General features: G+C 41.7%; 1 protein-coding gene across 3 annotated transcripts in view; it reads right to left on the minus strand.

Annotated features, from left to right (window-relative positions):
* STX1B (syntaxin 1B) overlaps window positions 1–20,373 on the minus strand; it is a 111,557-nt gene that overhangs the window by 80,378 nt on the left and 10,806 nt on the right. The gene's annotated exons all lie outside the window — the stretch shown is intronic.

Consider the following 20,373-nt stretch of genomic DNA (forward strand, 5'->3'; position numbering starts at 1 on the left):
GGAGACCTTCCTGCAAGGAGCACAAAATTTGTATCTCAGCTCCTAAAAGGGGGAGAAATCATCCTTTCTTCATTCTGTAAGTAAGGAAAACACAGAGTCCATGCTTCTTCCTTTTTCTTCTTCTAACCTTCTAAGCTTGATTTCTCTTCTAGGAAAGGGTTGGGGGAAAGCCACTTAAAGAGTCCTCCTGGCTGCCTCCATTTTTCCAGCCTGGGGCTGAATTCAAAGACATAATAAAGCCACCACCCGATTTGGGGAGCAGAGGTGTGCAAATGAAGGTCATAAGCCAGAAGTTTCCCTTCACTTAAGAGTTCACCAAAAGCTGTTCACTGATGGACATTAAATTGAGTTTAAAATGAGAGAAATATTACTGTATAGGTGTGTGATTAGAGAATAATCATATTAGATATATTTCACTATAACGGGTATGTTAAAGGGGGTCAAAATGGTGCCAAAACGATGTGAGTAAAGCCCCATTTCTTCCCTTGTGTCCACCTGTTGGGATTACAATATTAAGAACTCTGTCTAGGAATCCTAAAATGTTTAATCCTAAAATATCATAAAGCTGCTGGGTTGAAGAAATTCACTTTGAAGGGTTTGTTTCCAGGTATAGCACCAGAGGTGGAAATTCACAGCCCTCTGGATTTTATAGAGTGGCAACCAGCAGAGCAGCTGTTACCCTTTAATACAATCTAGAATGGAGGAAGAAAGGGGGTGAAAAGGACTATTCAGCATCTACAGGTAGTCTTTGACTTACAATAGCTTGTTTAGTGAGCATTCAAAGTTACAATGGTACTGAAAAAAGTGACTTATGACATTTTTCACACTTATAACCATTGCAGCATCCTCATGGTCATGTGATCAAAATTCAGATGGTTGGCCACTGACTCATATGTATGACCATTGTAGTGTCTTGGGGTCACGTGATCCCCTTTTGTGACCTTCTGACAAGCAAAGTCAAGGGGGAAGCCAGATTGACTTAACAACCATGTTACTAACTTAACTGCAGTGATTCACTAAACAATTATGACAAGAAAGGTAATAAAACGGGACAAAACTCATTTAGCAAATGTCTCACTTAGCAATGGAAATTTTGGGCTCAATGGTGGTCTTAAGCCGAGGACTACCTGTATTTACTTTCCAATCAAAAAAATATAGCCTGAAGCTGACCAAAATAAAATAAAAATAAAATTAATCCTAGGTGATAGCCACATTTTCCATTAATCAGCATTTTCTCCTTGTCCACCAGTGCTTGGCAGGTCCTTTGGGGGAAATAACTGACAAGGAACCTTGAAACTTCTGCGATGGGCAGCAGCTAGATATTACTGTATGACAAATGCCTTTCATTTTCTGTTTGCTTTATTAGCCTTATTTGATTTTTATTTCCTTTATTCTGCCTCCCAGGGTTGTCTTGTAAAACCCAGGAAAGCCACATTCAACGCCAAACATTGCCGCATCCTAAGCCAGCAAGCCCCACCTCACCCAATCATTCCTAACTCTTGATCCCCTCTATTTGCATATGAGAATTGTACAGCAAGTCTATTGACTCCTCCAATTATTTCTCTGCCAGACCGTATGGTTGGCTGTCTCATTCACGATTGGCTGTTCTCCAAATCTCTTTGCATTAGCTCTTTATGTTACTTTCAGCTGGTTCCGGTAATTAAGCTACCTTAAGTCTGGATCCCTGACATCCTCTTATTCTCAAAAGTTATTGGTTGCTTCGCTGGCTAGTTTGCATCATGGCCTGAGAGTCAAGACAGGCCAAGGTCATCTTGTGGAACAGAGGAGTGACCCTATCTGGTCAGACAAACAGACTATCCATCTCTGACAGTGGCCGTCAGAAGCAGCCAGAAGGGGGCACTTATGAGTCTATCTATCTACTGTCAATCAGTTGGTGAATGTTGGCAGTCTAAGAGTTTGAGAACACTCTGCTCACGATGCTATCTCTCTCCAGTTTCAAGGAATGCTGCTAAGAAAAACTATCGGAATGATCAAACGGAATCTGATTATATACCAAAACACGTTTCTGCCAGGAAGGATAGGCGTGAGGTCTTCCCCTTGAGAATGAGATGCAATTTGCTGATGATGCAGAGAAGGGAGGGTTCGAAGCTGTGTCTCTTTTGTTTAAGGATCCAGCTTTGGGTGCTAACTGCAGATAATAGAAATAGATTTGAGTCCCTCTTTGCATTCCACTTCTCAGCAGTATTTCCCATCAGGCTACTCAAGCGTTCCTCGGATAGTCTAGAGGGGGTTAAGACCTGCTCGTCTGGAACAATAGTCTAGGGGAAAATGCTTTCCTGGATGTGAATGGTTTCAAACATAGATGGGAATAGATCTGAGTCAATTAGGTTACTAAAAGAATGACAAGCACACACTAAGCACGTGGTTACAACTGAAAATACGGAATGGAGTTTTCTTTCGAGACATCCTTGCAGGTTTGATTAGTGCTCTTCGGCCCCAGAGACATCTTTGCAAACTCTCACACATAATAAAAGTCCACTCTGCCTTATTTCCATGTGTGGATGCTCCTGCAGTTTGCCCTTCCGATGTGATTGACTTCTTCCAATTTCCCTTCTTTGCATGACTCAAAACCTCACACCACCTTATTCCTCCAAGAGTGACTGGCTATCTGGCCTATCCGGTTCTCTCTATCCAGAGTGACTAAGCTGTTTTCTAGCCAATAAGAAGATGCTAGTAGAAGTCGGGTACAAGATTGGTAGCAATGTTGACTAAATGGGGTGGGGTGGGATGAGGGAGGAGGTAATTATATAATTTATGGTTGCCCATTTTTTGTGCCTCTCCTCCTGCCTGAACAAGAGCAGGGAAGGAAGAAATTCAGAATGAAAAACTTTTACTCTCTCTAGCTAGTTCACTGTGGGGAAATGAAGCTGCCAAGAGTAGTTATCCTGGAGGATGCTTATTGATATGGTCAGTCAAGAGTCAGCATCAACATGAATGGCACATAATTAATAAAGCTGCAAAGTTATGGACTTGGAACAGAAAATGTCACAGAGAGGGACAGAACCTGTGGGATATATTAAATTAAAAATACATTCTGTCTGGTGAGGAACTGCATGATTAGAGATTAAAAAAAAAACCCAAACCCAAGGGTTGTATTGTTAGCCTTTAGATTCAGGAACCAGTGTTGGGGGGGTGGGGAGGGGGCTCCTAGGTCTTGCTACCCCAAATTCTCAGAAGAGAGAAGAAGAAAGAGATAATACCAGCGACTCTTCCTATGCTTTCTTTATATAAGTATGGTCTGGTTTGTTAAGAGGTGGAATGGCTGAATGCCAGGATCCCGGGGTCCTAGCTGCAGCCGTAGGAAATGGGATTTGAGCCCAGAGAAGCCAACGAGGAGAAAGGGCATCTTGATTTCCTCCTTAAGACCTACAGCAGCAATGGATGAATTGGAATCTGGAGAGATTATTACAATTAGCATTAATCTTGCACATGGCAGGCAGAGAGCAGAGACTACAGGCAACCACCGTAGTTGGTATTCCCCGTCTTCTATTCTCCTCCTCTAGCTGAGGAAAATCAGTATGGCAGTGACAAAATAACAGGCTAAAAAAAGATGCTGCCGTTCAAATGCTGAGCCAGTTACTTTAATGGCTTATGCATAGCTCCTTCCCGTCTCCTCTCCAGCTTCATCAGCTCTCACAATCCCGTCTGATTGCCGAAGATGAAAAGCAAGGCCGATCTCACCTCTCATCCTGCCTGACCTGTTCCTCATTTACAATCTTGATCACCTCTAATGGGTGTCTGCAAAATATACAGAAGCTGGGAAATGTAGGACTTGGCTTTCCCAGATGTGGTAAGCAGTGGAGGACTCTAAAAGAAATCAGTCCTGTCAAAACTATTCCCCACATCTGATTTAGATACTTGCTGGCAATATCAACATCCAGCTTGAGTATCCAAATAGAAGTCCAGGATAATTTCATTTCTGAAAAGCTTACTGTTTATTGAATATATTGCACAATCATGGCGAGCTAATATTAACTCTTATAGAGTAGAGTTTCTCAACCTTGGCAATTTTAAGATGGATGGATGTTAACTCCCAGAATTCCCCAGTCAATGTCTTCGACACATCTTACAGTTGCAGAGACTGAGAAATACTGTTGAGATACCTTTCATTGACCCCTTGAAGGTAAATCAGCTCAGAACAAAGGGACTTCAGAACTTCAGTCCCTGCAGTGCTGCACTTCTTGTTAAATCATCACTTCGAGATCATAAAAAATGAACCATGAGCAGACCAAAGTGCTTTCAGCGAATGGGAAACCCAACTGGCAACCCTTAGCAGTTGGTAAACTAATATTAAATTAAATAATTCACAATTTATCAGTGTTTAACATTGTCTCAAACAGGAAGATTGAAGCAAATAACAAGCAGGTTCAATATTGTAACGCTTAGGAGAAATGGCTATTCTTGACGCTGGCATGCAACTTTCGAATGTGTGGCTAAAAAGTAAAGTCATGTTTTGCAGTGGTTTTGAAATGCAAAAAAAAAAAATGCTAAGTTTTTCTGAAATTTATAGGATGTTTTGACCCCCAGAGTCAACTTGTTTGGATTGAGCAGTTTTATAAATCTACTACATTAATAAAAAAATAAGTGGGATGAGAACTTGGTTCAGCAAACGAGGCCTAAGACAATATATCTCTTTTTAAACAAAATGTTTTTAAATGAGAAAGCATATGATAATCTTTCCCTGCGTTTCTTTTAAGAATATTTTAAAAATAGGAGCATGGATGGAGATTAAAAATAACCACGTTAGTCCTCATAAAATATCATATAAAATGCATGAAATTAATCTATATACTGTAGTTGGGCTTGTTTTACACACTTAAGTAGGTTATTTTCTACATTTGCACCATAAATTGCACCATAAACTAACCAACAACCAGTTTTGGGCAACATTCCAAAGGGCTTTCCAAACTTGGGAACTTTAAGACTTGAGGAATTGTGGGAGGTAAAGTTCCTAAGTTTGGAGACCCCTGCTCTAAAGCCCAAAGGAAAACAGTCAAACGTAGCATACCGGATAAATCACTGCTTGGTTTTTAATCAACCTGCTTAAACATATTATATGAACCTAGGCCATATGGATATAGATAAATTTGGCAAGCCTGAATTTTTAAAAGAAGAGCTTGCTCACAGCTGCTGGTTTTTGCCTGCAGGATGCAGCTGCAAGGATTCTCCCCCATACTTTGCTCACATAGAAAATGGTGAGTCCCCAAAGGCTGGTTCTTACATATACAGCAGTGATGGTGAACCTATGGCATGTGTGCCGGAAGTGGCACACAGAGCCATCTCTCCAGGCATGCCAGCCGTCACCTGTTCCGTCGCCTGTGTGCCAGCCAGCTGATCTTTGCACGCATGCGCACCAGAAACCAGAACACCAGGTGACTGGTGCGTATGTGGATGCTGGAAGCTCATCTTCCCAGTGCACGCATGCATGCTGGGGAACTCTTCTTCCGATTTCCAGTGCTCCCACACACACACGCTCTCATTTCAGCACTCAGTGCCGAAAAGGCTTACCTTTTCGTATAGGGCATTCTCCCTAAAAGAACCTTTAAGTTCCCCAGCGACCCAAACCCATACGATGCTTCTAATCTCACCAAGCAAGAGATGCCAAAAGATTCCCTTGAAGAGGGAAAGAGTGAAAGCAGCAGCTGAAACCAGAAGGAAAGTGTTCTTCCTATGCCAGACATAGATGATGGAGACTCAGAATGTTCTTCAAGACATTTCTAGCCAGCTGATCTCAGGCCAAAAGGTCAAGCTTTCCAGAAAAAGCTCTATTTGCTTTCTACAATGTATTCAGAGCCGTCCTCTCTTATTAAAGACCTCTGGACAGACTTTGGAAAGAGTGCAGGGAAGAGCAACAAGAATGACGGGGGTGGGGGTGGGGCTGGAGGCTAAAACTTACAAAGAATGGTTACAGAAATTAGGTATGTCCACTCTAATGAAAAGAAGGACTAGGGGTGATATGATAGCAGTGTTCCAATATTTGAGGAGCTCCTACAAAGTCATGGGGGGCAACCCATTTTCCAAAGCACCGAAAGGCAAGACAAGAAACTATAGATGGAAACTAACCAAGGAGAGAAGCAACCTAGAACTAAGAAGAAAATTCCTAACAGTGAGAGCCAATCAATCAATGGAATAGCTTGCCTTCAGAATTTATGGCTGCTTCATCATTGGAGGCTTTCAAAAAGAGACTGGACAACCACTTGTCTGAAATGGTATAGGGCAGCGGTGAAATCCGGCCGGATCTATCCGGCTCGCACGAACTGGTAGTGCAAGCGGCGGTACCCACCTGCTGGGACATCATTACATCCTGTTTTTTACCCTCTGCGCATGTGCAGAAGAGGTGCGCGCTATGCGCATGCGCACTCCCATTCCCAAACCAGTAGTGAAGGTAAGTGGATTTCACCGCTGGTATAGGGCCATGATGGTGAACCTGTGGCACGCATGCCAGAAGTGGCACACAACGCCATCTCTCCGGGCACGCCAGCCATCACCCGTTGCTCTTCTGGTTTCTAGCCAGTCTCTGGCCAACTGGTTTTTGCGTGCACATGCACACCAGAAGCCGGAAGCTCAGCTTTCCAGCGCACACATGCACGCCGGGGAACTACTCTTCCAGATTTGGGTGTTCCCTGCAGTCGTGCGCTCCCATTTCGGAACTCGGTGCTGAAAAGATTCGCCAACACTGGTATAGGGTCTCGTGCATGAGCAGGGGAGTTGGACTAGAAGACCTCCAAGGTCCCTTCCAACCATGTTATTCTATGTTCTACGTTCTACCAACTGTGGGGGCACCTACCCTCTGGAATCAGCTCCCCCCAGAGATAAGGAGAATCCAAGACCTCAGTGCCTTCCGTCGCGCCCTTAAAACCCATTTATTTAAACAAGCCGGGCTGGCTTAAGATGAAATTTTTAACTGTTTTTAAATGTTTTAAACGTTTTTAATTGGTAAATGAGTTTTAATTGGGCCAAATTTATATATCTTTTAATTGTTTTTAATATTTGTTCTGCATGTTTTTTAATCTGGCTGTACACCGCCCTGAGTCCTCAGGGAGAAGGGCGGTATAGAAATCCAATATAAAATAAATAAATAAAATAAAATAAACTCTTCAGGCAGAAAAAGAAGAGGAAGGATAACCAGCAGCAAGAAGTGAGATGGGCGGCCTATAAATTAGATGGATGGATGGATGGATGGATGGATGGATGGATGGGACTCAAATACAGCAGCAATGGGGACACTTCAAGTCAGGCATCCTCAGAAGGATTCTTCAAAAGATACTGCACCAAAAATCATATCAATAATAAAAATCTCAACTCATCAATTACAAAATGCTGCATTACATGTAACAAGGCATGTGTTATAATGATATTTTTAATTATCCTACGGTAGATTCTTAGGAAGGATATGACACAGGTGGTCCTCAACTTACAGCCATTTGAAATTAGAATGGCACTGAATAAAAATGACATATGAGCATTTTTCACACTTAGAACTGAACATTTTCCCCAGACTGGTATCTTTGGAGTGGTTAGATTCCAGGGTTCATGCTTGTTGAAGAGTGATTGGATGGGAGCATAAGAAGATTTTTGGGGGGAAGATTGCCTTGTGCTTTGCAGGAAGGGCATCCATTGTACCTCCACTACAAATGTATTAGGGGACTTCCATAGCAAAGTTGCTTTTTGAAAGACCAAATAGCCCATCTTACACTGAATGTTCAGCTAGTCACAGCAAGAGGGAACTCTTAAGAGGGAGACACAGGTAGTCCTCGACTTACAACCATTTGTTTAGTGACCGTCTGAAGTTACAACGGCACTGGAAAAAAGCAACTTATGACCATTGTAGCATCCCCATGATCATATGATCAAAATTTAGATGATTGGCACTGGCATGTACGGTATTTATGATGGTTGCAATGTCTCGGGGCCAGGCGATCATCTTTTGCATCCTTCCGACGAGCAAAGTTAACGGGGAAAGAAGATTCACATAACAACTATGGCAAGAAAGGTCACAAAGTGGGGGGAAAACTCACTTAACAACTATCTTGCTTAGCAATGGAAATGTTGGGCTCACTGAGTCATCATAAGTCGAGAACTCCCTGTACTTAAAATACCCCAATCCTCTTGGAATTATCTGAAAGACTGTGTAAATAAGAACAATGTCCACCCTAATCCATTTTAGACACCTTTTCTTGAGTATCGCCTATAACAGGGATCCCCAATCTCCGGGCTATGGCCCAGGATTGGGCTGTGATCCATTTGGTACCGGGCCATGGACGCAATTGGTGAGTGTGCACAAGCACAGTTCCACTTGTGCGAGCAGCGGGCAAGATGTGCACAGCTCTATTTGTACAAACGGTGGGCAAGCGCACACACGAGTACCTGCTGCTTACGTGGAACCACTCCTCTTTCCCCGCCCTCCCCCCCCCTTCTTGATGTTCAACAAACTGCACATTGGGGGACATGCAGATAGACTGGTAAGGTAAATTAATGCTTTCCTTCTTATGTCTTCCACTAAACAGGGCTGCGGCTGGAAAGAAACAGGCCAGAGATGGTGCATTACATAAAAGAACTTGTGCACTTTGTTTTGTCTCAAAACAGCTGCATAACAAGGGTTGGAGGGAGCATATGGTAGGAACAAGGGGGAATCTTGCAATTATTAAGATGGCGAATACTTGGGTGTTCGCAGTGCTTGTTTTTTGTTTTTGTTTTAAAAGGAAATTCATTTGAATTTGAACATATATTAGGACTCTTATCAAGTCCCCAGAATTTATCATTTCAGATTCCTTTTTTTTTTTTTTTTTGTCTGAAAGGAATGCCCTCTGCACATGATTAGAGTAGTCAGATGCTAGGGAATATCCACCATTCAGTAAGAATGGAAAATGCCTCCCGTGTAGACAAAGGTAGGCTACAGTGAGTGGGGAAAACAGATCGTTTCCCACCTTCCTGCTTGCAGCTTAATTATCAGGGTCACCATTGTGCTGTCCCTTGGTCGATAAAATAAATAAAATATGCCCAAGCCATATAAATGCGATCAATTAAAGGTTTAGCACTGAGAGACTTTTGAACCTTTAAGCTTCCTCAACTCATTCCCTGGATGGAAACAGCACTGGGGACAGGAGAGGACTACCTTGAAATCTGCAAAATACTTTATTATCTCTTTCCAGCATTAACTCCACACCAGCACCAAACAAAGGTGTTCAGGAAAGAGAGAAAGAAAGAGAAAGAGAAGCTTGCAAAAGTACATAATGATATCCTATTATGATTAATTATTGCATGATAATTCTGGTGTTGCATGACAGAAGCTAACTACTGAGAAATGGCTTCAGAGATACATCTTGGTTTAAATTAAGCCTCAGGTCTGCACAGGAGAAATCTGGCCTTCTGAAGCCAGCCAGCCAGCCAGAGCCCCGTCACCTCTCACCCCACTATAGTCAGTCCTCCTGCCTGCAGCCCATAAACTACCTGAAATGACATGACTTATAGCTTTTGTTGGAAATTGAAAGAGAGAAAAAGAGAGAGAGAGAGAGAGAGGGAGAGAGGGAGGGAGGGAGGGAGGGAGAGAGAGAGAGAGAGAGAGAGAGAGAGAGAGAGAGAGAGAGAGAGAGAGAGAGAGAGAGAGAGATTGCAAGCCCACGTCTGTCTCTACCACTCAAAGCCTGTTCCTGCATTGCAGCTGTTTGGGGAAGGAATGCAGATATTGAGAAAAGGAAGACTCCCCACGCAGACATGGGCTCTCCAAGCCTTGAGAAGGACCCCAAATATAATTACCTCAAACTTGTGGCTAAGAGGGAAAGGGAGGGGGGAAAAAAGAAGAGATGCTCTTTGGTGAAAGCAGCCGACAATAATGTGAGAATCCTCTGATGCAGATACAAGGGGTAAGAATTCAGACAGAGCCTGGAGGGGGGTATAAAAGCTGGAGAGGTTTGGGGATGAGGAGGGGACTTAGGGTGAAAGATGCAGCAAGAGATACTGATCAGAGTATTGGTAGGTAGCAAGTACCGAAGATAGGTGTAAGTAACGAGTAGCAACCCACATGGAAAAGATGTGCGGAAAGAAGGAAAGAAAACAGGAGGAACAAGAGTCTGGGGGCTGCAAACCTCCTGCCTTTAACGTGGTAAATTTAACTTCTGAATAAGCATACACAGATGGATCTGCAACGAAATGTTGCCGCATAAAACATTCCATCCCATTCTCTTTTAATTTTATTTATTTATTTTATTTATTGTTTTATCTATATATAAAATACAAAGAGAAATAGAAATGGGAAATTAGGGGAAGAAAGTGGGGGGGGGGGAGGAATGTAAGGTACTAAGGGGGAAAAAAGGCATTGACTTCCGACTCCCTTTAGCTAGTACAGTACAAGTTAAAAACACTCCAGCCTTAACTTTTTGCTTTTAAACATTAGTATATACTGTAACTAGCCATTTCTATAATGACAAATCTAATTGACAAAACCAAAGTCAAAGCTTCATTTTTTTTCCCTCACAAGCACAGAAACCAGAAGTGATATCCAAATGAAAAACGTACTTAAATATATTCTCTTCTAATAAAATAATCAATTTAAACACTCCACCCCCATTCTGTAATGCCCCAACCTGACACCTTTAACCCTTCCTGGTTTCTCAGCCAGTCGTCAATGGACTTCAGAGTGGATTTCAGAGAGGTATTGTAGGCAAGGGAAGCAAAGGCCCACAGTAGTTAGGGTCCCTCCACCCCCACCCCCAAGGTTGATGTACTTTTTAAAATCTTGGGATGCTTCTCCCCAGGTGTGCTGAGTGGAGGATGCTGTTTGGATACAGAAGGAACAAGAGGTTGCTATTAGTATACAGACAGGAAGGCGGGCTGTACTCTATGTAGGTAGCCAGGTGGGTGGTTATTTGGATATTTAATTAAAACATTTATCATTTGCACTTCAGCCAAAAAGAATATTTACTCCTTTAAGGACAGACAGTGCAAATGAAAATACTTCTTGTAGCTTTGACTGGATTTTTTTTCTCTCTAATAGAAACTGCACAATGCCAAATTAGGGCAGGATGATAAAAGACAAAACTAATTGTCTATTGGTATTTTGACAAGTCTAGTTACATGAATTGTTTCTTTCTCTTGGTTTTGCATACACAAAATAGTAGCCACTTTACACCTATATACATTCAGAGCCTGCAATTTGCACTTTTGTTCAATAAAAATCATGTCTATGGTGTCAATCATCACTTTAAATCCAATTTGAAGAAATTGAAACCGATCGGCTGATTGCCACCAACCTGTATCACCACAAACCCAATATTATTGCCAGCTTAGGCAAAAGTTACAACTTGTTAAGAGAAAAAATACTGTTTTCAAAGCTCGCAGCTGCATTCCTTTCTACAGCTAAGAAACTCTAAGAGCTGATGCCCTTAAATCATAGGTTGATCAATTAAAATTTGCAGTCATTGACAAACTGAACTGAGAGTAAGTTGCGATCAAAGCTTGAGTTGATTAATAATCTACCAATTGAATCAATTGCAACTCAGAGTCCTTGAGATTTACATAGAAAAATTATTTTACATTATATATAATTTAGTTATAATATGATTGTAAATATATGTTACTATCCAGAGCATAGAAAAATTCCAAGAAGTAGTGTAAGATTGGAAGATGTGGAGAGATCTGGCCCGTACAATCACCAAGAGTCAGACTTGACTGAATGGATATCATCCTTATCATGTTACTATACACAAACCGATTTATATAGAATAGATCTTTATATAAATCTTTGTATAGAAAAATGGAACCCTACATTTTTCAAGGTAAAGTTCTACTCATCATATTTTTCTGTGAAAGACCACTGAGGGAAGAATGCCTGTTCCAATATTTTAAAATATCTATATCTATCTATAGTTATAGCTATAACTATATCCACTATGAGGGGTGTGGTGGCTTAGAGGTGAAGACTCTCACTTCCCACTTGGAAGGTTGAGAGTTCAATTCTTGGCAGTGACAAATGCTTCTCTATCAGGGCATATAAAGAGAAAATATATCGCTGCGAACTCTGGATAGGTGTCAGGAAGGGCATCAGGCCAGCAAATGCCCAACTCCACTCAGTCTCTCTACCCACTGCAAAGCAAGGGATTACAGGGTTATTTAAAAAAATACAGCTATACTATATGTTTCTATAGCTATGTATTTATGTACAAATTATCTACTTTCCCTTCCAATAAAAACTTTCTCCCGATAGAAAAATGTGAGAATATGAACTTAAGCTACCACCAAAGGATGTCTGGAAAGCAAAGAGCTATTGAAGGGGTACTTGGTGGACAGAAGAAAAAGGAAGAGAATCAGATTTCAAATTAAAGAGACATCTGGATAGAGGAATCTGTCTGAACATATTGGCAGACTTTAGTACTATTATTTTGCCATTTAGAGCATGTGAAGGCTTTAACTGATTTCCATTTGTTACCTACTGTACTGTATGTCTTCCTTCCATCGTATATTTGAGGCTCAGAATAAACAGATGTGCTAAAAATATGTTGGAATTCCATTGTCCTTTTGGAACCGACGTCATTCAGAAACTCCAAAGTTCGGTCCGTGCTTTCTTGCGTTAAAAGGGCTGCAAGGGCTGGGACAGACCTACATGTCTAGCAGACCTGGGAGATCTCTTGCTATTTCATGAGACATTGGTGAACTAGGTGACTCAAAACAAAACCACACAATAAAAATCATCTGAACATTTCTGTAACCTTGCTGAGTCTTAGTCACTTGTAGTGGTCACTGAATAGCCATTATGCTGTTGAAAAAGCCACACTGGAACATATGACTCACACCCCGCCTGGCTGTAGCAAGAGGCTGCAAACAGTTTGAGGCTGAAGGTAAAGTCTTTGTAAGGTGGGCCTGGAGTTGAGCATTTGGGAATTGTTTTAGCAAACTTGCTAGAAAGCATCCAGATAGCATGTGGACCGTAGAGAAGGTTTTATAAGGATGTTGATGAGAGCTTCTTCTAAAGCCTTACCATCCATCCATCCATCGATTTATCCAGACACCCAGAAGGGCACTGATTCTGCAAATCCAGTCTAGGCATCCTGTCATTCAGAATAGTAGAAAAACAAACAAATGTGTAGGAGAGTGTTCGCCATCCTGTTTCTTATGCTGCAGGTATGTTGAAACTCGCCTTCTCTAATTGCCATAATAGGAATTATAGGCACTGAAGCCCAACATGGACTTCTAGCAGCACCTGGTTAGAGAAGGCTGTTGGAAGTTGGCATCACCACCTTAATTCCACACACGTTAGGCATAGAGCCTAGCCCTGAATTCATCCTTTCCTGTACACAATTATTATGTATCGGTTCAGTCTTTGAAACTGCACAATAGGCAACATGCAGACAGACCCAAACAGAGAGATGCTGGCAATAAATAATGGGCTTGCAATTGAATGGTTAAGACACCCAGGAAAACTTGGTTGAGTTGGGCAGCTATAGAAATGGAATGGAATGGAATGGAATGGAATGGAATGGAATGGAATGGAATAAAATAAAATAAAATAAAATAAAATAAAATAAAATAAAATAAAATAAAATAAAATAAAATAAAATAAAATAAAATAAAATAAAACAAAACAAAACAAAACAAAACAAAACAAAACAAAACAAAACAAATGAGAAAAGGGAGGGAAGGGAGAGAGCCAAAATCTACTATTCAGATAGGCTCATGATACAGAAGGATCTTGACAGACTTGAACACTGGGCCCTATCTAACAAAATGAAATTCAATGTAGAGAAAAATAAGATTTTATATTTAGGCAAGAAAAATGAAGAACGAAGGCGAATAAAGGCAAATATATGTGTCCCAGGATAATGTTGAAGAATCCAATTTGGATCGATCACCGGGACCAGAGGTTTAGTCTTCCGAGCTTTTGGACTCGTGCTGGGCCCATCTTCAGGAAACTTCTCTCAAGCTGCTAGAGAGAAGTTCCCTAAAGATGGGCTCTAGCACGAGTCCGAAAGCTCAGAAGACAGAACCTCTGGTCCTGGTGATCGACCCAGATTGGATCCTGCAAGAAAAATCAAATGCACACGTATAGAGTAGCTGCAGCTTAGCTCAATAGCAGTAATTGCAAGAGGGATCTTGGGAGTCCTAGTGGATAATCACTTAAATTTGAGCCGGGAGTGTGCTGCAGCTGCCAAAAAAGCCAATGCAATCCTAGCCTGCATTAATAGAGGGATAGAATCAAGATCACATGACATGTTAATGCCAGTTTATAATGCCTTGGTAAGACCACACTTGAATTATTGCATCTAGTTCTGGTCGCTATGATATAAAAAAGATGTTGAGGCTCTAGAAAGAGTGAGGAGAAGAGCAACAAAGATGATTAAGGGATGGGAGGATAAAACATAAACAACAGTTGCAGGAATTGGGTATGTTTAGTTTAATGAGAAGCAGGACTAGGGGTGATATGATAGCAGTGTTCCAATATCTCAGGGGCTGCTACAAAGAAGAGGGAGTCAAGCTATTCTCCAAAGCACCTGAGGGCAGGATAAGAAGCAATGGGTGGAAACTAATCAAGGAGAGAAGCAATTTAGAATTAAGGAGAAATTTCCTGACAGGAAGAACAATTAATTAGTGGAACAACTTGTCTCCAGAAGTTGTGAATGCTCCAATGCTGGAAGCTTTTAAGAAGATGTTGGATAACCATTTGTCTGAAGTGGTGTAGGGTTTCCTGCCTAAGCAGGGGGTTGGACTAGAAGACATCCAAGGTCCCTTCCAACTCTGTTATTCTATTATTTCTTGATAGAATTGAGTGGAGTTGCTATTTCCCAGCCTCAAAATCTATAGAAAACTCATTTTAACTCTTTGCTCGTTGTTTGGATGTTTCCATCCAGATCTGGTAGTCCTATGATCAAAATGCCAACAAATTAAGAAAATAATAATCAAGCCAATCACTATAAAAAGAAAACTATTTTTTGCCCCCAAACTTTTTTCTAAAGAGGAAGAGGAAGCGTTACATATTAAATCTCCCAAGGAAGGGAGAAAAATGGATGTTTTCTTTGTGGATTATAAGAAAATATTAAAATATTTCCCACTGACTATTCTCTTAACAGGATCGTAACAGAAAAATGAGTAGTTCCATGCATGGTGTCCCTAACAGTTGACATGCTGGGTGGTTCATGAAACTTGTCATAATAAATGTGTTAATTTATAAGGTGCTACAAGTCTCTGCTATTTTTTTTTTTTATCATATTCACAGATTCCAACAAAAATGGTCACCACGTTCAAGTGGAAACAAGAGATAGTGATGAATTTATATTAAGACAAAGCTTTGCTTATGTTTGCTAAAGCGAAGGAGAAAGGCCACATAAGTCTTGATAAAAGAGCTAGTTCGGAGATCTTGCAAAATGCATTCAAAGATTTGAATGGTTTAGCAGTAAATATTAAGCTTGGTAATGTTAATCTTTATTTTCTGTGTCAAAACATGTCGTGCAATCCCACCTCAATCTGTTCATCTATAGTTCTGTTTATTGTACACATCCAGAAAATTGACTAGATTTGGACTAGTTTTTAGATTTAAAAAAAAACAAAACACCAGCCTTCATTACGTTTAAGTAGCAAATATAGCTCATACCTTTCTCCTCCTATTTTCTCCACAACAGCAACTCTGTGAGGTAGGTTGGGCTGAAAGAGAGTGACTAGCCCAAAGTCACTCAGCCAACTTTCATGCCTGGAGCAGAGCTAGAATTCCCTATCTCCTGGTTTCTAATCTAATGCAGGAAGGCAACCAATGTGCAAATGTCCTGTTGTGAATACAACCATCAATCACTCTGGTGGCCCAGATTTCTGGATTTATAATGGACAATTCAAATCATTTTTGCAGGATATTTGCCGTACCCCTTTCCACTTGTTTTCTTCTAAATCCAACAATGGATTGTTGCCCATGGTCACAAGCTGCAAAATCTGGAGAAGACCTCTCAAACAACAAGAAAAAAAAACACTATATGTGGCTGCTCAAATGACATTTATTTTAAGTCATCTGGCAGAAGAAGGCATGCATTCATTCTGTAGATTTAACCTCATAGACATATTTCAACAAATGGGTTTAATACTCATCCTCCCTCTCCGGGGAGTCCTGCTTCAAGGGGAGGTGCTAAGGATCTATAATGAGGATCCCCAGCACCAAATTACAATTCCCAGGTTCTGTGCGTGAGCGCACACGTCTGTGTGTATCGGGGAAGAAATTGGAAGAGCTAAGACAATTAGTTGCTAATTAATGAATTAGACTTAACGGTGTTTAGATAGCATGCTCTTTATTTAAATCCATATCCCTATCAAACAATCTATCCGCATCATATCAGCATCTGCAGATAAATGGATATTTCTCAAAATTATGTTTAATTTCTTTTCAACTCTAATTTGGTCTGGAAGTCACAATCCCAGCCATCAGGCCAGATACACAAAGGGCAGCAACAGCCACTCAGCAGAGAGAGAGATGAGTGACACACTGGGTGTGCCTTTCCTTCTTTCGCTCCATTTCACATTTCTTGGGGTTCGTTTCCCATTCCTGCCCTCCATTCCCACATCTAGAGCCACGTGGTCTAACGTAGTTGGGCTCAGATTGTATACCTTCTGTGTTTATTAGAATTTCAGAGAACAAACTTGCAGTTCAGACATTGCAACGTTATTCTGCAGAGAAGTTGCCGGTTTAACCCCTGTGGCTATCGATTAGAAACTTGTCCTAGACAACAAAGGCCTACGACAACCTTGGGAGAAAGAGCTCAATAATCTGACTTGATATATAAAATATCTCTGTCTGTGGTTGCTCTCGGTTCCAGTTCATTAATTTTTAGGCTGCAGGAAACGTTTTCGGAAAACCAAGGACAAGGGTTACGATAGCTTATTACATTAGGTCACCCCGTTTCCCTGTTATCTCGAGAAACAGATTAGAAGCAGGTCCTTCTGCAAAAACTGAGATTCTTCAAAATATGCAAGGTAGGAAAGACCATTTTATATAATTCTGCCTCTCTAGCTAGCTCTATTGTCCAAAGCATACAGTGGCTAAGCTATCATGGTTATATAAAATCTATCTGCTTCTACAGCATAACAGCTACAGCTCAGACAGCCAACTAAAATATCTCTTCTCCCCACACAAACAGACAGCCCCCGAGCATGGGTTCCCTTTCCAGATTTGACCATGTATGGCACATTTGCACATCTGCCAATTTATCTCTGCCCTCAACAACCTACCACACAAAATTCAAAATTCTCTTTTGGGGCATCTTAATTCTAAATACATCTCGACATCCTCCAATCCGAGACGAGACCGGTGCCGAAGAGTAAGCTCACCTCAGACACCTTAGGCTGGTGACGATGAGGGTGCCACGGGGAAGGTCTCCACCGCACATCCTTGCTCAGTGGCCGTTCCTTTCAAACAGCCGGGCAAAGGAGAACTTCCCGCTGAGGCAATTTCAAGATTTTAATCAACGGAGCAAAGAGACTGCTGTGCAGGGTTGGCGGGTGGGAGAAGATTCACGCCAAAGGTCAAGCTTTCCTCCAGCAAAATAAAACAATTGCGTTTTAAGAACATTTGCTCTGCATATTATTTTTGAACCTAATTGGAGATGAGAAAATTTGTTCCAGGAAAGGCAGGGGATGTGAAGGGGTATGGCGGGAGGACATATATTGTAAACCAGGGCTAAAAGGATTAATGTCCAAGATTACAGAGGCAAGGACAAAATTATTATTTTTTTGCACCAAGTTCCCTAAAATGCCAGGAATGATGGTGATGGGGTATTGAGGAAAAATCGCAGCGGACAGGCTTTTAAGCAGAAGGGATTTACTTTATGTGTGCAACCTTGGCAACTTTAAGACTCGTGGACTTCCACTCCCAGAAATCCCCAGCCAATCATGGGAGTGGAAGTCCACAAATCTCAAAGCTGCACACCCTGCTTTCAACTATCACAACCCATGCATAATTACGAGATGAGTTCTCTGGCCAGATTGTTGGTGGTAGCTTTCCCCCCCAACACCCTCTATACTGTATCCACAAAAAAAACTACTTCCTGCCTCACATTGTTGTGCACAGAAACTAGGCAATATTTAGAGAATCCCATACAACAAGCCTTACAGGAACCAACAAGCTTAGCAGGCTGCTGTTCCCATCTATGAAGGAATGCCATCCTGTGGGACCCAGAAGCCTGCATCTGCCCTCTGGAGCAACACTGTCCTTGAAATCCAGGGAGCCCCGATCCTGCCGTCCTTCCAACACCTGACTCATTTCTCGGACTCTGTGCCAGGATTTTACCTCTGCCCATGATTGCGCATTGAGTAGGGTGTATTGACTTGACTGTGTTAATTTGTTGTTTTAATTTATCCCTCACTTCCCTCCCAACGGGCCATTTTTATTCTTGTTGGAATTGTTTGCAATAATGTTTTTAATCCTTGCGAGCCTCCCCAAGTCACAATATTGAAATGGAAGTTGCCAATAAATAAACAAACAAGTTTATTATAATGGAAAGACTGAAGCACAGGGTGGGGTTTTGGGGGGGAGAGTAAGGACATTTATCTATTCTTTCCCTTCCTCTTTCTTCCTTCCTTTCAAATATATAATATTCATTTTGGGTGCCTGTGCCTCCTTCGTAAGGATGGGAAGGAGGTGAAGAAACAGAGGAGCAATTATATCTGAAATGCCACCATGGGTGCCTTCACTCTTCTAACTTCCTCCATCGAACAATAGCCAAAGCTTCATTTCTTTTTTTAAAAAAGGTATTTTATTTTTAAGGGAGTGAGGAGTGAGAAGTAATCCTACACACACAGCCTCTCTCTTTGGAATTGAAGAAACTAGCTTGGACTAGCCGTCAAAACAGAGAAACAATAACATGAAACAGTTATTGATCCAATGTTATCCACTAAAATTAGATGGGGGAAGCGCGTGATGGAAGGTGGCAGTGTATACACCCCTGTCTTTTCTTAAAATGTTGTTGGACTTGTCTTGAAGGACTTGGGGCTGTCATCGTTGCTGAAGGATGGAAAGATGCCACCTTAAAGGGATCTAAAAAGATAGCGGAAGGACTCCGGGGATGAGAGAAAGAAAGAAGCAAAAAATAACCTCCTACCGACGGCATTGGCAAGGAGCTATGCAAGCCAAGGTTTCCACGAAGGAGTATGTTCAATTGCACCATCTGCATAAATTATGCAAATGTCCTTCATTGCATAATTTATTTGGCTAGCCAAGAGTCCATGCCAAGTGTCCACATCTGTTGTTTGAGCTTCTTTATTTCTATCGCCCATCTCTCTGGCGGTGGCTCCTTGTTGGCCACCAAACGGTAGATGCCTTGGTGATGCTAAATGACCTCGCTGGAAAGACAGGGTTAATTCATCTAGCTTGCTTTTTTTTTTTTAGTAATAAATAAATAAATCAGCAAGCTGAAAAACTATGCTGCTGAAACTCAGTGGAATAAACGAACAACGATTCACAGGGCCCTGGGATCTGTTGAAAAGGGATTTGGGCCTCAATGGGCTGACCAGCCCTAGAATAAAAGATGTTCAGTTTCCCAAAGAATGGAAAGATTAAAAAAAAAAAAAGCCTCAGACAAAAACTAGAGTGCAATCTTAATTTAGCATTACAATTCATCACCCTTTGCTCAGGACACATAATTTCTCTGACAGTTGACAGGTCCATATTCATTCCTTAGTTTGTAGTCCCCCAACTTTCCTGAGTACAACATGGCCCTACATGTAGTTTACACTCAACTGCCCTAGTACCATGACACATTGCATTTGCTTACAAAACAGACTGCCATTATCTGAGGGCCTGAATCAAGTTTGGAAGAATTTGTTGTGGTCCGCCAGCGGCCTGCAGAGCTGGCAGCAGTGTCGGACAGTGAGGAGGTTGGGGAGGAACATGGGCCAGTCCTGGTGTCTGGTGAAGGCTTGGATGAGGGCTCTGCATCAGAGGCAGAGAGGCAGCCAGGACCATCTGGGAGTTATGTGGTGCCTCCGGAGCCTCCAGAGTTGGATATCAGCGAGGCAGAGAAACAGGGGGAGCCTGTTCCCAGTGCGCGCATGTGTAGAGCTGCCAGAAGGCAAGAACAGTTAAGACAAAAGGGACAACTCGGGAGTAGGGCTTAGAGATGATTGGCCTTGCCCATAAGACATAAAGGAGGAGCAAAGGCTCATGAGCCTTTGAAGGAAGCAACTTTGTTCGTTTTGGTAGCTTTAAATTTTGAAGCTCTGTTTTGACTCTATGCTCTGTGTGGCCTTGCAAAGCTAATTGCCAATTAGGTCTTTGGCAGCGTGTCAAGTGAGATAAAGGTGGGTGCTTATCAGCCTTATCCCAAAGGACTGTGAGACTTCTGTCAGACTCTTTACAAACTATTTGTGACTCATTACAGGCTGTGAATG

This window comes from Pantherophis guttatus, chromosome 4 (assembly GCF_059756535.1).
Source record: "Pantherophis guttatus breed Tessera chromosome 4, ASM5975653v1, whole genome shotgun sequence".
NCBI classification, from domain to species: domain Eukaryota; kingdom Metazoa; phylum Chordata; class Lepidosauria; order Squamata; family Colubridae; genus Pantherophis; species Pantherophis guttatus.